Source organism: Pelodiscus sinensis, chromosome 2 (assembly GCF_052426305.1).
Source record: "Pelodiscus sinensis isolate ZL-2025 chromosome 2, ASM5242630v1, whole genome shotgun sequence".
Classification (NCBI taxonomy): Eukaryota; Metazoa; Chordata; order Testudines; family Trionychidae; genus Pelodiscus; species Pelodiscus sinensis.
The window spans coordinates 176,667,253-176,681,812 of record NC_143053.1 but is presented as its reverse complement, the minus strand read 5'-3'; the positions used below and the strand labels follow the sequence as shown (position 1 = coordinate 176,681,812).

At 41.8% G+C, this 14,560-nt stretch overlaps 1 protein-coding gene across 5 annotated transcripts in view; it reads left to right on the top strand.

Moving 5' to 3' along the window:
• The first annotated feature begins 435 nt into the window (after positions 1 to 435).
• ARPP21 (cAMP regulated phosphoprotein 21) overlaps positions 436 to 14,560 on the top strand; it is a 266,271-nt gene continuing 252,146 nt past the window's right edge. For 3 of the 5 annotated variants that reach the window (XM_089776566.1, XM_014574051.4, XM_014574047.4), the window contains exon 1: positions 436 to 668. The gene's annotated coding sequence lies outside the window, so the exon portion shown is untranslated. The remainder of the gene's footprint in view (positions 669 to 14,560) is intronic. The other 2 variants (XM_006124005.5, XM_006124004.5) reach the window with 1 other exon arrangement.

Here is a 14,560-nt window from a genome sequence, read left to right as displayed (position 1 = left end):
CAGATGAAATCCAAAGTTGCAACATACACCTCACCCTCTCTCCCCTAAGCAGGCCATTGACACACTATGAGGAGAGTGGGTTTTTTGCTTTGATTTCACAAGTGACTATAAATGACAACTTATTTTAGCCTCTTGCCATGTGGATTAGTACTGTACTTCACAGTGACTCTCCTGTTCCTTCTCTTATTGTTTTAAAGATCTGGGGTAGTGAGAGTTGTGGTTACCATGTATAATAACTGGTTGCAGGAGGAGTTCAAGCAAAAGTGTTTTTAATTAAAAAAGCAAAACCAGATCACCTTATTTTCATTGTATTCATTGATTTCCTTCATTATAGTTTACTCTGACTAGCAATTTCATTGGTTAATATTAGCCGAACAGCTGACTGTCAGAAGTTTATGACTGACAACAGGTGCTAGATCAACACAGTGCTTGGAATCTGGCGCGGCCTGATGTCGGCTCTTTGGCACAGGCCTTGCTATTATATCAGGAAGGTCCTAGCAACTTTGCTGTGATGTCCCTTCTGCACATGCCTGTCTCGGCTGTCCAGGGGACATGTAGAGCAGTGGTGAGCATTGGGAGACAGTGAGTGTGAAAAGGAGAGCAGTGACTTGCAAGAATCAGAACTCAGTGAGACTCCTGAATGGAACTATTGCTGCTTTGTGGAAAGGGTAAGGGGAACACTTTAATGGAGCTCTGCGTTTGCTGTTTTATAGAGCTACTCTCAGAGGACTGAGTGGCAGGAAAACTATCAAATGTCAGTGGTGCAGAAATGTAGCCAATATGGATCCCTGTTTACTAGTATATCTGTGGTGGCTTGTTCTGTAAATTACAGTACTGCAAAACAGAGGGCTATGTATTTGCATTAATTTTAATCAGTGTTGTCTAATTTTAGAATGCTTCAGTGCAGAGTCACTTTTGATTCCAGTGGTGATTAAGTAGAGATGATTTGTTTAATAATAATGATGGGGAAATATATAAAAACAAATCAAACACACTGACTGCACTGAGGTGCTGAGAAATCAAGTGGCTCTGCTTGAAAAGTGTCTGTCTCCTCAGTGGTAATATCATAAAGAATTCTGTCTTTTTTCATGTGACAATAATTCTTGAAATCTTGATTTCTGGTAAAACTATAAAATATCCAGATGATGGTTAGTTAGAATAAAGGCAGGAGAGAAGAGAAGGAGCTGGAAAATCCATCATACTTTACTATATCATTTTTATTTTTTCTGTCATGAAGTCTTTATCAAACAGTTACCAATTCTAAGAGCAAAGAACAACAGTTAAGCAGATCAGAAGAAATTGTTATGCCATTGTATGCATGTTGGTTGAATAAAATGACATGTGCACACCATTTGTATGTGTGCATGATCTTACATAGGCACACTTTTTTTGCAGTATGTGAGAAGATTGTTTTTTGCAGTTTGCTATTTGAAGTCTACTACATGTCACTTCAAAATTAGAAAAAATTTGAATGACCAGTGAAAAATTTGCTTCTTTGAAGTATTTGCTTCTTTGAACAATACTTTTCAAAATAAAAACAGACCTTATGTCTTCCTAGAAAATTAGGGCCTGAAATCAATGGGAATATTTACATTTATATCACTGGGATTTGGATCAGGCACTGTGATGCAGCTTGTATAAAAGAATTTTTGCCAAATAAATGCAATGCAAAATGGACATGAAATGTTACATCTGACTGTTAGATGCTCCTGAGTGCATAGTCCAGCTTGTATGTGTTTTTGGTGATATTTGAATTTATTATCTATGAAAATAAGGTACTAACTTGATCTAATATGTCACAGGTAGGCTGTTATGCTTTCCCTACTGGCTGTGCCAACTGTCATGTTTACTTCAAAAAATATTAGCCTATGCAACTAAGAGGTCTCTTTATTGTTGCACTCATCCTTTCTCTGTCTTCCCCTGATGTTACTTGTCAGACTTGCTTGTTGCATAGAATCATGGAAATGTAGGGCTAGAAGACAACTCAAAATACAGTCTAGTCCAGACACTTGTACTGAGGCAGAACCAATAAATGTAGATGACTTCTGATCCACCTGGTCTTAAGAGCGTCCACTGTCGGGGATTCCACAGCCTCCCTGGGCAACCTGTTCTGTAGCTTAAATACCCTCATAATTAGAAGTTTCCCTAATATAGAATAAAAATTGACCTTGCTGCAAATTAAGCCCCTTACTACTTGTCTTATTTTCAATAGACATGAAGAACAATTGTTTTCCAGTCTTTTACAACAGCCTGTCGCCAGGCAGGATTCTCAACAGTCGTGCCTCCTACTGGTAATTCCAGGGAATTAATTCTGTCATCAGCAAGGCACCTCTTTCTGGCTGGTGTCCTCTTTGGGACATTGCCCTTTAGCAATGCTTACTAAAGTGGTCTCTCATCACCACCACCCCTCCTTCTTGGGGTATATCAGCAGTCCTCTGTTTCCCCCACTATTGTGACCAACTGTGCCCCCAATGTATAGCCCCCCCTATCTCAGGTTGAAGCCACAGTCTATATGGGCCACATCCCTCTTCTGGGGATATCAGATTCACCTGCCACTGTGGCCTCAAATCCTAGACCCTTTGCCTCAAGGGCAAGTCACAGTTTGTACTGACCACTATTCTTGGTGGCAACGTGTGGTGTAAGGAAAAAAGGGGGACCCATGCCCACCCACTATTTGGGTCCTGATCCAAGATCCCATTGGCAGCAGCCTTGTCCTGCCCTCTTTTACTCACCTTTGATTGCCTCCTATTCCCTGTGCCACTTCCCCTGTGATCCCTCGCTCCTTCCTGGCTCTTACAGCAAAGCCTGCAACCTGGCAGGTATTCAAAGAGAGTTTCTTTTGCTCTGCTCCCTCTAAGACTGCCTAGCGCTGCTGTATTGAAGGTGATTCTCCATTACTGGCAGCAGATTCTACACCCAGGGGCAGATGACTGTTTTGCGGGGCCCTGGGCAGCATAATTCCGCGGGGGCCCCCCATTTGCCACGGCGCATGCGCAGTGACACCATGCGCATGCGCAGCGGCGCCACGGCTCATGAGCGGGGCTTTCTGAAGTGCGGGGCCCAGGGCGGCCGCCCCATTCGCCCTGCCCTATATCCGCCCCACCTACACCCTCACTAATAAGCACCCAACTGCCTCTCTCTGCTAGGCATCTCCTTATATACAGGGCTGCCCTAACAAGCTGCCCTCAGATTGGCTTCTTTAAAAGCCTCTCCCTGATTTGCCAGGGTTCTTCACAGATTCCCTCCAGCCTGCTTTGACTACTTCCTGGCTAGAGTGGGGCAATTATCCCACCACACAGCCCTTAACATATCTGAAGACAATTATCAGGTCCCTCCTCTTCCTCAGGCTTCTTTTCTCAAGAAGAAACATGCCCAGCTTTTTTTTTTAACCTTTTCCTCATATGTCAGGTTTCCTAAATCTTTCATCATGGCTACGTCTAGACTGGTTTTCCGCTAAAAGCATTTGCAGAAAAGAGCATCTAGATTGGAATGGATTCTTTTCCTCAAAAGCACTTTTGCGCAAAAGCATCCGTGGCCAATCTAGATACGCTTTTGCGCAAAAAAGCCCCGATCGCGAAAATGGCGATCGGGGTTTTTTTGCGCAAACCAAATCTGAACTGTCTACTCTGGCCCTTTTGCACAAAAGCTTTTGCACAAAAGGACTTTTGCCCGAACGGGAGCAGCATAGTATTTCCGCAAGAAGCACTGATTTCTTACATGAGATCGTCAGTGTTCTTGCGGAAATTGAAGTGGGTAGTGTAGACAGCTGGCAAATTTTTCCGCAAAAGCAGCTGCTTTTGTGGAAAAACTTGCCAGTCTAGACACAGCCCAGATGTCTTGTTCTCCTCTGGACTTTGCAATCTGTGCTCATCTTTCCGAAGTGTGATACTCATCACTGGTCACAGAACTTCATCTCAGGTGCCCAGTGGCCAGTGCCAAGTAGAGTGGGACACCTATGGACCATGTCTTACATACAATACTGCTGTTAATAAATCCCAGAATGATATTAACCTTTTCCACAATTGCATCACCTTGTTTGTTCATATGCAATTTGTGATTCACTATTAGCATCAGACCCTTTTCCACAGCACAACCTCCTTGCCTTATGGCATCATGCTTTAAATCAGACTGTAAACTCTTTGTGGTAGGGACTGTGCTATCTTATGTGTTTTATACAGCATTTAACATTAATAGGACCTCCTGCCCCGGGGCCACTTTGTATTACTGTAATTCTAACTACTACCCATACTGCCTCTCCTGTGCTGGTCTTTATTTGCAACATTATGCACTGGTTTGACTCAAGTTTTCAGTCAGACTTTATTTGTGTTCCTTGTATACTCCTGACCACTCTTTCAACCTGAGTTCAATTCCCCTGCTTTCATATGACGGGTCAAATCCACCCAGTGCTATCTGTCCCCCCACAATTGTTGCTATTTTGGAATACAAGTAGGCACTTAGCACTTTTGGAGTTAATTGTTTAGCAGTGAATAACATCATTACTGGCACTTCAAGAGGAGCAGAGATCTGCCAGTGCGGAGTGCTTCTGAATCACACCCATAATCACTAAAAGAGAGAGTTTCAAATGTGCACATGGAGTTTGCTGCTCAAGTCCCCCTTAAAGTCATTCATGCTTTAGGAAGCTAAGGAGGGAGTATGGATGTGCATGCATGTGTGTGGACAGCTATGTCAAATGATGAGTTTTAGGAGGTAACCACATGGACAAGCAAACTACATCCTCTCCAATCATACACAGATTATTGAATGTGTAAGGCATTTATTATACACACTGCAATAGAATATGTGAATGTATGTAAGAGTCTCTGTGTAATTCTGGATCTGTTGTGTTTCAGTGTAACCAACACAGCATAGTGTTGCTGTATGCCAGTGTAAAAATACCTGAATAATGAAGTCTAGAGCCAAACTGAGTTCTTGATAAGACACGTCAAAGAAGGTCTCAAGGGAAATCCCAATATGGTTTAATAGGATATTTCCTTTCCTCTCTTCCCCCTCCCCTGTAGCCACTGTCAGAAGACAAATCACAACAAGAGAGATGCTGAGAGAGGAAAAGCAGGATAGAATTTCCATGTGATGTGACTTCTTCAGACTCCCAAGCAAAGACATTTTTCAGGCTGGGATTTTTTCATAGATATTTTTCTGTGCGTTGCCAGTTGTGGGGAGAGACATGATGGAAAGCAGCTCAGATCCAGACATGATTATCCTTGCTCCCAATTTCCAGTGTAGTGTAAAGGCTTAACATGGGAGGTGAGGTGATGGATCACATTTAGATTGCAGAGAAAAAATGATGTTATAGTTTGTCTGACACAGTAGAAAATATTTGGATAGAAGTGAAGGGGAATAAATATATTTATAGTGCCATAGATCCTCTAGGCATCATTGCATTTGAAGAAGGAAGTAGAGAGGCAGGTTCTTCTGTTTGTAATAACTGTGCACTGTGTTTGCTGCATATAGTCTATATAATATAATAGTAGTTTGAACCTGCACTAAGTATTGGAGCATATAGTTGTCATAGTTAGGGTTGCAAAACAGTTTATCATTGTTGTTATTGGTATTATAATATTGCCAAGACTGAAGCCTGGGTCTCCATTGTGCTAGACGCACATTTATCTCTATGTTTTCATATGCTCTTTGCTTTTGGAACTTTCATGTTTTCAGGTGAGTTTATCAATGCTCAATTAAGCAAGTACTGTGTATGCCTACTTCTTCTACAAGGATCAATTCTGTGAGTTGAATAGATGAACTGTGAAATTAATCAAATGTTGTATTTGAAAATCTAGTCATTTTTATTGTTTTAGTTTTAAAACTTAGCAAATGTGTATAGTTTAATTCTTGAAAAATATTCAAAAGTACAAATTTGTTGACAATTTTTAAAATAGTCCCTAAGGCCTGATCCACAATCCTTTAAAGCCAATAGAAAAAATGTTGTGTTTTCAATAGGTTTTAAAAATCTAAAAGACTCCATACTGAAAAGTTGTTTAAAAGAAATCTTAAGGTTAAAAGCAAAGCAGCCAGAAAGGCAATGTTAAGGTGGTCTATGTAACCTTAATACTTACCCTCTTGTACATATGCATTATTATACACTAATTATATGATCACATTTTTAGTTTTTTCTAGGCCTTCCATTCAATAATCAGGCAGGATGGTACAGATATTCTCAAATTGGGGGCATGCCCTCTGTGGTCTACAGAATGTATTTGGGGGAGGGGCATGAGAAGCTTTAGGAGAGCAGTGACTCCTAACAATGTTCCATCCATGTGCAGAATAGCTTTTATGTGCGCAGAGGTATGTTCAAATGTGCACCAACTACAGAAACATAAAACCTAGCTGCGAATGCTCTGTTAATCAGTTGGGTGGCATTTCAATTTCTCCTAAGCAGCCCACAAGTGCACATCTTACAGGGAACCCTGGCTGCTGGCTGGTGCCCAGCTCTGAAAGCAGCACCGCTACCAGCAGCAGAGAAGTATGGGTTGCATGGTAAGTTATTGCCACCTTACTTCTACACTACTGCCCCTCAGGGGCCAAAATGGATGGTCTGTAGTGAAGGAGGTAAAGGTCCAGAAGACTGTAATGGGTCTATTAGAAATGTGCAGGTAAGTAAATGTGTGCACAAATAGGAGCTAAGTAACTATGGAATCACATTAGTGTCTATTTTTGAGACAGTGTTTTACATATTAAGAAACTGAGCAATATAATTTCAAAGGCTTTGTAGTGCCTTCTTGCTTCCTACATATTATCTAATTGACTCTCAACTGTGGGGGTTTGTTTGTGATTTTTTGGGATAAGCCAGCATCTGCACTTGAAATGCTGTCTCTTTCTCCTGGAAAACAAGACCATTTCTATTTTCTTGTACAAACACCACCAATCTGGTGGCTCATGGAGTTTGGTTTGACTCTACTTATTGTTTTCTTTGACATAGCTAATAAGCCAATACTGGTTTGTAGGAATATTCACTATTCAGTCTAATATTAGCATCCTTGCATTGTACTGCAGGACTCTCACACCACTATAGTACATTGTATTAAAACTTGTAAAAATGTAATGCAGTGTTTCATTACATATCACGCTCATTAAATCTTCAGTCTTTGGAGCCTCATATGTTAATAATCATTTAATTGTTCTATTATAGCTAATTCTAATGTGAGAAAAATCAGTGTATGGGGGATGCAATTATATCTGGAATAGAATGGTTTCAAAATTTTATGTCAACATTTATTAGTGAAAGTGAAAACAGTTCTCTAGACTCTGGATAACAAATGGTACTTAGTTCTTAAACGTGTTTCCTAGGCACGGATCTCAAAGCACTTTACAAAGGGCAAGTAAGTGTCATTCTCTTCATTTTATAGAGGGGGAAACCAGAGGCACAGAAAGGTAAAGTGATGTGCTCAAGGTCACAAATGAGGTCAGAGAGAGGCTCCAACCCAGGTCTCCAGATTCCCATTGCAGCTCTATCAGCTACCTTTCTCCATATTTAGGATTTTTAAGGCTTTCAATCCATTGCCATGAAATAGTCCTAAAAATAGGAATCTTCTTAAATGACCTAAGAAAAAACAATCCCAGATTTTTGCCTTCGAAGCAGTGCATGAATATCTGAGAGAAGGATTTCAGCCTTGACACTGCATTTTGCTGACACTGCAGTAGCAAATAAAAACAACCACATGCTATTCCCAGAGCTGCCCAAACAGTGTTGGTGTTGATGAATAAGTAAAGGTTATTTGTCATGACAAGGTGCTCCTTGTATGCTACATCTTAACTGCTTGTTTTTTAAACTAGAAAATCTCTGCTGATCCTAGTTACGGGTAAAAATATACATGAGAAAAATCAATATTTCAAAAATGCTGACAAAGGAAATGGACATACAAATATCCCTCTATCCTGCCTTCCAAATAAAAATATAGCTTCACAGTTAAGGCCTGGATATTATTTTCCGTCCTAAATAATAACTGTAGGGATGTTCCAATGTCAAACTTCAAGGCAAAGAAGGGATAAAACTAGCAAGCCAATACATTTAGGAGAGAGAGAGAGACACTGATTTGAACTCTCCCTCTTGTCCTTCCAGGCTTTGGATGATACTGTTTTCAAACATGTTGCATAAAGGCTCCATTGGTTGTTAGAGAAGAGAAGATCCAGAGATACTGGAGCTGGAAGAGTTACTTTGCATGGCATCATTCCTTGAGAAGGTCTCATTATATCTGGTGGAAAAATCATTGGGAGATAATATTGAGTTTCAACACCTAGGCTCCAATTCAGCAAGGTATTTAAGCAGGCGTCTTCTTTTAATCTTGAGTAATTCCATGGAAGTTAATACACCTGAAATAAGGCACATGCATAAATACATTGCTGAAGCAGGATCTTGTTCTAATTAGTTTTGGAGGAAGAGGAATGAAGGTTCAGGCAATCAGGAGAAGAAGGAAAGGTTCTTTGGAGAAGCATAGAAGAGTGGGGCTGTGGTATAAGAAATAAGTCAATAAAACCTCATGATCAACAAAGTTCACAGGCACTGACTAAGTTAAAAGTATCAACATGAATGCCTGATCTTCATCCATTGTCAAACAAAGATCTTCTATGCACACAACTAAGTGCAGCATATGTGTTCCATGCTGGTCTGAAACCAGATTGGTTAGGAAATCTGAGGACTTGTCTCATCACAATCTCCTTGATGGGCTTTTTCCCAAAAAAGAGGCACTATAGAGCAAGTCAATATCTGGCCAGATTTTTCAACCCCAAGGCTGTGTCCAGACTCCATGCCTCCGTCGACGGAGGCATGTAGATTAGCCAGCTCGGAAGAGGGAAATGAAGCCGCGATTAAAATAATCGCGGCTTCATTTAAATTTAAATGGCTGCCCCGATCTGCCGATCAGCTGTTTGTCGGCAGATCGGGAGAGTCTGGACGCGATGCCCCGACAAAGAAGCCTTTCTTCATCGACACAGGTAAGCCTCGTGAAACCAGGTTTACCTGTGTCGATGAAGAAAGGCTTCTTTGTCGGGGCATCGCGTCCAGACTCTCCCGATCTGCCGACAAACAGCTGATCGGCAGATCGGGGCAGCCATTTAAATTTAAATGAAGCCGCGATTATTTTAATCGCGGCTTCATTTCCCTCTTCCGAGCTGGCTAATCTACATGCCTCCGTCGACGGAGGCATGGAGTCTGGACACAGCCCAAGAGTTGGTTCCTGGAGCACAGGACTCAGCAATGTTTACGGTAAGGGCTGCTGGGGATGAATGATAAGATGGGGTTTTCTTTGTTTTGTTTGATTCCTTTCCTTTCCTTTCCTTTCCTTTTCTTTCTTTCTTTCTTTCTTTCTTTCTTTCTTTCTTTCTTTCTTTCTTTCTTTCTTTCTTTCTTTCTTTCTTTCTTTCTTTCTTTCTTTCTTTCTTTCTTTCTTTCTTTCTTTCTTTCTTTCTTAACAAAGCTCCCACTGCACTGCCAGAGCCTTCATGTGTGACGCTGACCAGAAATCAAGTCAAGAATTCCCCTGTGTGCACACACTCACAATTGTCCCTTAGGAACATGCTACCCACTGACTGTAGAAGATCCACTGTTCATGACATTACTGATGCTTGGATAGAGTCTAAGAAAGTCAGCTTTGCATCCTGAACAGCTACAGCCTGTGATTTCAGAAAGTCTGTATGGTGTATTTGTTCAAAACTGACATGGGATTCATGCTAATGGCATGCTCATTTTCTTTTCTTTTGGGTCACCTATTGCAGGTCATCAGTAAAACATGGTGACCTTGTGAGAAGCAGCATTATTACAAGGTTATTTAGGGAATATCTATTTGGTGCCACCTGGCATAGAATAACTAGGAAAGCTACATGAGCAGTATGACTCAGATTGTTTTATTTTTATGGCACCCATGGAAACCCATGATCTATTTCAGGGGCTTTCAAACTTCATTGCATTGTGACCCCCCTCTGCAACAAAAAATACTACACAACACCACAAGGAGGGACCAAAGTTTAAGCCTGCCAGAGCAGGTGGCCAGGGAGAAGCAAAGTTAAAACCCAAGGACTTGAGATTCACCACCCAAGAGCTCGCTGGGGCTTGGGCTTCAGCTTTGGTCCCGAGGCCCCAGCAAGTTTATTGCCAGCCCTGGTGACTCCATTAAAACAGGATCACGACCCACGTTGAGGGCCCCACCCACAGTTTGAGAAATGCTGATCTATTTGCATGGGTAGTGTGAGGGGCAGTTAACAGAAGGAGGGAAAGAGAGAGGAGGAGTGGAATGATTGGAACTTCAGTGCCTTTTCTTTTAGCTCAAATGCTTGCTTGAGTGACAGAAGGATAGGAGGAATGGGTTAGTGAGCAGGCACTGAACCGAGCCATGGTGCAGTTCCTAACTTAGGTGTAGACTTCCCCCCCGTGTGACCTTGAGCTACTTGTTTGCCCTGTTCCCCACCATGACGGTATTGCCAGGAAGAAATCACCTGTGAATATTATCATGTCCTTTGTATTTCCATAGAGCAGTTTAAAACTTCCCCAAGTTTTTATGAGAATTGACTGTACAGTATTTCACTAGTGCTGCAACATTCATCTCTGAAATGGCTACTGCATAGGAACTTGCCTGACATATGCTGAATGGGATTGAAGAAGAGTATGGATCTATGACACACTGTATCATGTTGTCCTGTTTTTCTCTATGACTTTCAAACACGCGAAGAATCTAAATTTCCTTGCCACTGCCCTTCTGTTACAACAGAAATGAATAAGGGACTGAACAGTATTAAGTCTTTTGGTCAGGGTTGGGCGAGGATGAGGTGCTACAAGTTAGACCATCAAGTGGGGTGGAAAATTTCACTTAATTGAAATGCTTTGTGTTTTTTACTTGCTCAAGAGTCTTTAATGGTAGCTTAAAGTTTTGAAAGTTAGCAAAGGGGATGGGAGACTAGACATCTTTCTACTCTTAGAAACCCTTTTCTAGTTTTCATTGCTGCAGTGGTTCTCCAACCACTGAAAATGTAGCCACACTACTGGGGGAAGCTATGACAGTATCAGTATAAAAGACAGTAAAGAAAAAAATGAAATTACCTGAAACAGAGAGTAGCTACTGCCAAAGGAGAACGAAAGCTTGTTGAGGGGGAAAAGATGCTTAAGGCTAATTCTAAAGATTGACTATGTGGATGTAATAGAATCATAATGCATATGAAGAAAGAAAGGATCTCAAAGCTTTACAACTCTGTTGAATCATTAGGAAGAAGGCACTCTTGCATTTCATAATGGAGAAATAGCATATTCCAGCTCTGTGGTTCTATGATTCTATTTAGCAGTCCGGTGGCATCAGCAGTCCAATGGCATCAGTGCTCAGGAATGTAAATACAGCAGCTCTATAAGATCAAAGCCTTCTCCACCTCTTTGTTTCGGTGATGTGTACAGGATCATTCAGGTACTAGTATGTTACACGCTTGACATGCATTCACAAGGTTGGGCTGAGAACTAAACCCTGCAAGTTCAGGTTCACAAACATCATCTATCTTTTCCCTCTTCCTTCCCAGCTCCTTCCTGGAGTTGCTGTGATTCTACCTTCTGGTGCTTAACATTAGACCAGCCCACCAAGCTCTGGGACCCACTGCCCAGTTCCTCAGGAAGTGCTGAGCAACCATCTCTCCCAGCTATTCACATGGAGGAATGATGGCATTTAAAGATTTATGCCTTCTCTTACCACACAAAGTTCTTCTGGGGGGCAGGAAGTACCTGTTCCCAAATTGGATGAACAAGAAAATGCTTTCACTGTCAGCCTGCACTTCCTGTTGCCCCCGTGGTGTTCATCACATCATCTTGAGCTCGTCTCTTATGGAACCTCGAGGGAGTCCCTAGCAGCAGCACACTAAGTTTCTGGAGATTCTCTTCCACAGTAGGGTTGTGTCTAAACTACACCCCTCTGCCGACAGAGGGATGTAGATTAGGCACATCGCTATTGCAATATCCCGTGCTTCATTTGAATAGAAATGGATGCCGCTTTTTGCCGACGCGGCTCTTTGCTGGCAAAAAGCAGCAATCTAGATGGGGATCTGTTGACAAGGAAAGCCTTTTCCGACCGATCCCTTAAATATCCCTTCCTTTCACCTGTCTATAGCATTCAAGATGGTAGTGATTTTGTTGTCAGCAAGAAGCACCCTCTGATGTCCTATGCAATTCATACTTTCTATACACTCCCTAAAATGTTCCCGTTAATATCATGGCCCATAGGATTTTAAAAAATAGTACATTTCATTAGTTCAGATTTTTAAATCTGAAATTTCATGGTGGTATAACTGTAGGGGCACTGACCCAAAAAGGAGTTATGCAGGGGGTCACAAGATTATTGTAGGGGGTGGGTTCTGGCACTGTTACCCTTATTTCTGTGCTGCTGACAGCAGTGCTACCTTCAAAACTGGCAGCTAGAGAGTAGTGGCTGATGGCTGGGAGTCCAGCTCTGAAAGCAGAGCTACCGCCAGCAACAGTACAGAAGTAAGGGTGATATGGGTACAGTATTGCTATCCTTATTTTTGCACTGCTGCTGGTGGGCTCCTTCAATTGCCCAGCTTTGAAGGCAGCGCAGAATAAGGGTACATCTATACTGCACGCTTATTTCAAAATAAGCTATTCCAGTTATTCCGAAATAGCTTATTTCGAAATAGCACGTCTACACTGCAGGGAAGCCTCAAAATTAGTCCAAGGCAGGCTTCCTTAACATAAACATGCTATCTCGATTTAGAGCCCCAGGAGGCACTGGGGAGGAATAACTTAGAATGGCCCTGGTGAGGGGCTATTTCGAAATAGCAGCAGTGGAGCATCTACACACGCCTTGTTTCAAAATAGTTATTTCAAAATAGGCATTATTCCTCGTGGAATGAGGTTTACAGATTTCAGAATAAGCTGCCCATTATTTCAAACTAATTTTGAAATAATGGAATGGCTGTGTAGATGCTCATATTGTTATTTCGAAATAATGCTAGTTATCTCGAAATAATGGTGCAGTATAGACGCACCCATATACGGGTGGAAATACTGTGACCCTTCTAAAATAACCTTGTAATCCCCCTGCAATCTCTTTTGCATCAGGGCCCCCAATTTGAGGAACACTGGTTTCCCCCATGAAATCTGTATAGGATAGGGTAAAAACACACAAAAAGGCCAGATTTCATGGGAGGACACCAGATTCCATGGTCTGTGATGTGCTTTGAATGGTTATGAATTTAAGACCCTACTTGGTTATGAATTTAAGACCCTACTTTTGATGTGTGAAAACTACTTATGCTAAACAATCTGTTTCACCTTGCATTTAGCTGTGATGCTAGGACTATCTTTCCAGACCTGAAGAACAGTTCTTTGTGACTTCAAAGCTCGTCTATCTCACCAACAGCAATTGGTCCAATAAAAGCTATTATCTCACTCACCTTGTCTCTCTAATTTCCTTCGTGAGGCAGTTTTGTGCTTAATCTAACAGTTATTTCACTAGCATACGTGTAACTCCATACCATCATTTTAATGGAATAACTATAAATCAAAGTAAAAGAAAATTAAGTCAGAAACATGTCCCTCGGGTGATTTTTCCCCTTGATTCTGAATGATATATTTTGAATGCATTGCTTGCAGTCAGTCACTGGCCAGCCAGACCTCATTGGCAAATTTAACCTAGCAGTGGAATCATTGCCACTTCAGGTAAGTTATGATTAGACTTAGCGTCTGTGCAACCCATACACTATTTGCAAAAGGGACTTGAACCAGGTTCCTCAAGGGGTGTTTCCCTGGGCACAGCTCCCAATAGCTGAACTAAAATAAAAGGGAAGTGTTATGTCTCAGGTAGAGCTTGGCAATTGCTGCAAAAATAACATTAACAAAGATTTGTGCTAGTTGCAAAAAGCTGTTAGTTCAACCAAGGTCATGGTCCCTTCTGTGAATATTTATGCAAATCAGGATTTATTTGAGGACTTTCTGTCCTTCACGCAAATAGGCCTGCTTGTGTGAGAACAGTATTCATCAGCTGCAAATATGGGTTTGTATTATTTCCTCTGGAAGAGCTCTCTTCCTGTTTATAGAGTTTCAATCATCAAGTAGGGAGCAGAAACAATACCATTTGTAGAGCTCCTTGACATTTTCTTTATTTCTTGTAACATTTCATTGTTAGTTTTTTGGTAATTTCATGTTAGTTCACTTTCTCCTGCCCTGGAGGCTGGCAGGCCCTAGAGGGCATCTGTCCTGCCCCTTGGAAGTGGAAGCTTAAGGGAGTGGTGGTTGCAAAATAAGTCTTCCCCCTCATTCAGCTCACTGTGGCAGCTTCTATCCCATAGCCTGGGCTTGGCTTCCTTCTCATGATGCTGTGCTCAGGCACACAGGATTATAGAGCTGCTCAGGGTTTGCCCAGTTACCCCTTCCACTTGGTCTGGCTGCCTCTTCACCATGATCATCCTTGTGCTTCAGGTTGTAACACCACTCACTTAAATCTGGCATGACTGATCCTGTGCATGAGAGAGAGGCAGCTGGTCCAAACTTTCATGGTACTCAGCCCAGCCCTGCAGGTCAGGAGCCATAAGATCTAGTGCTGTGTGATGAGGTGCATGTTTG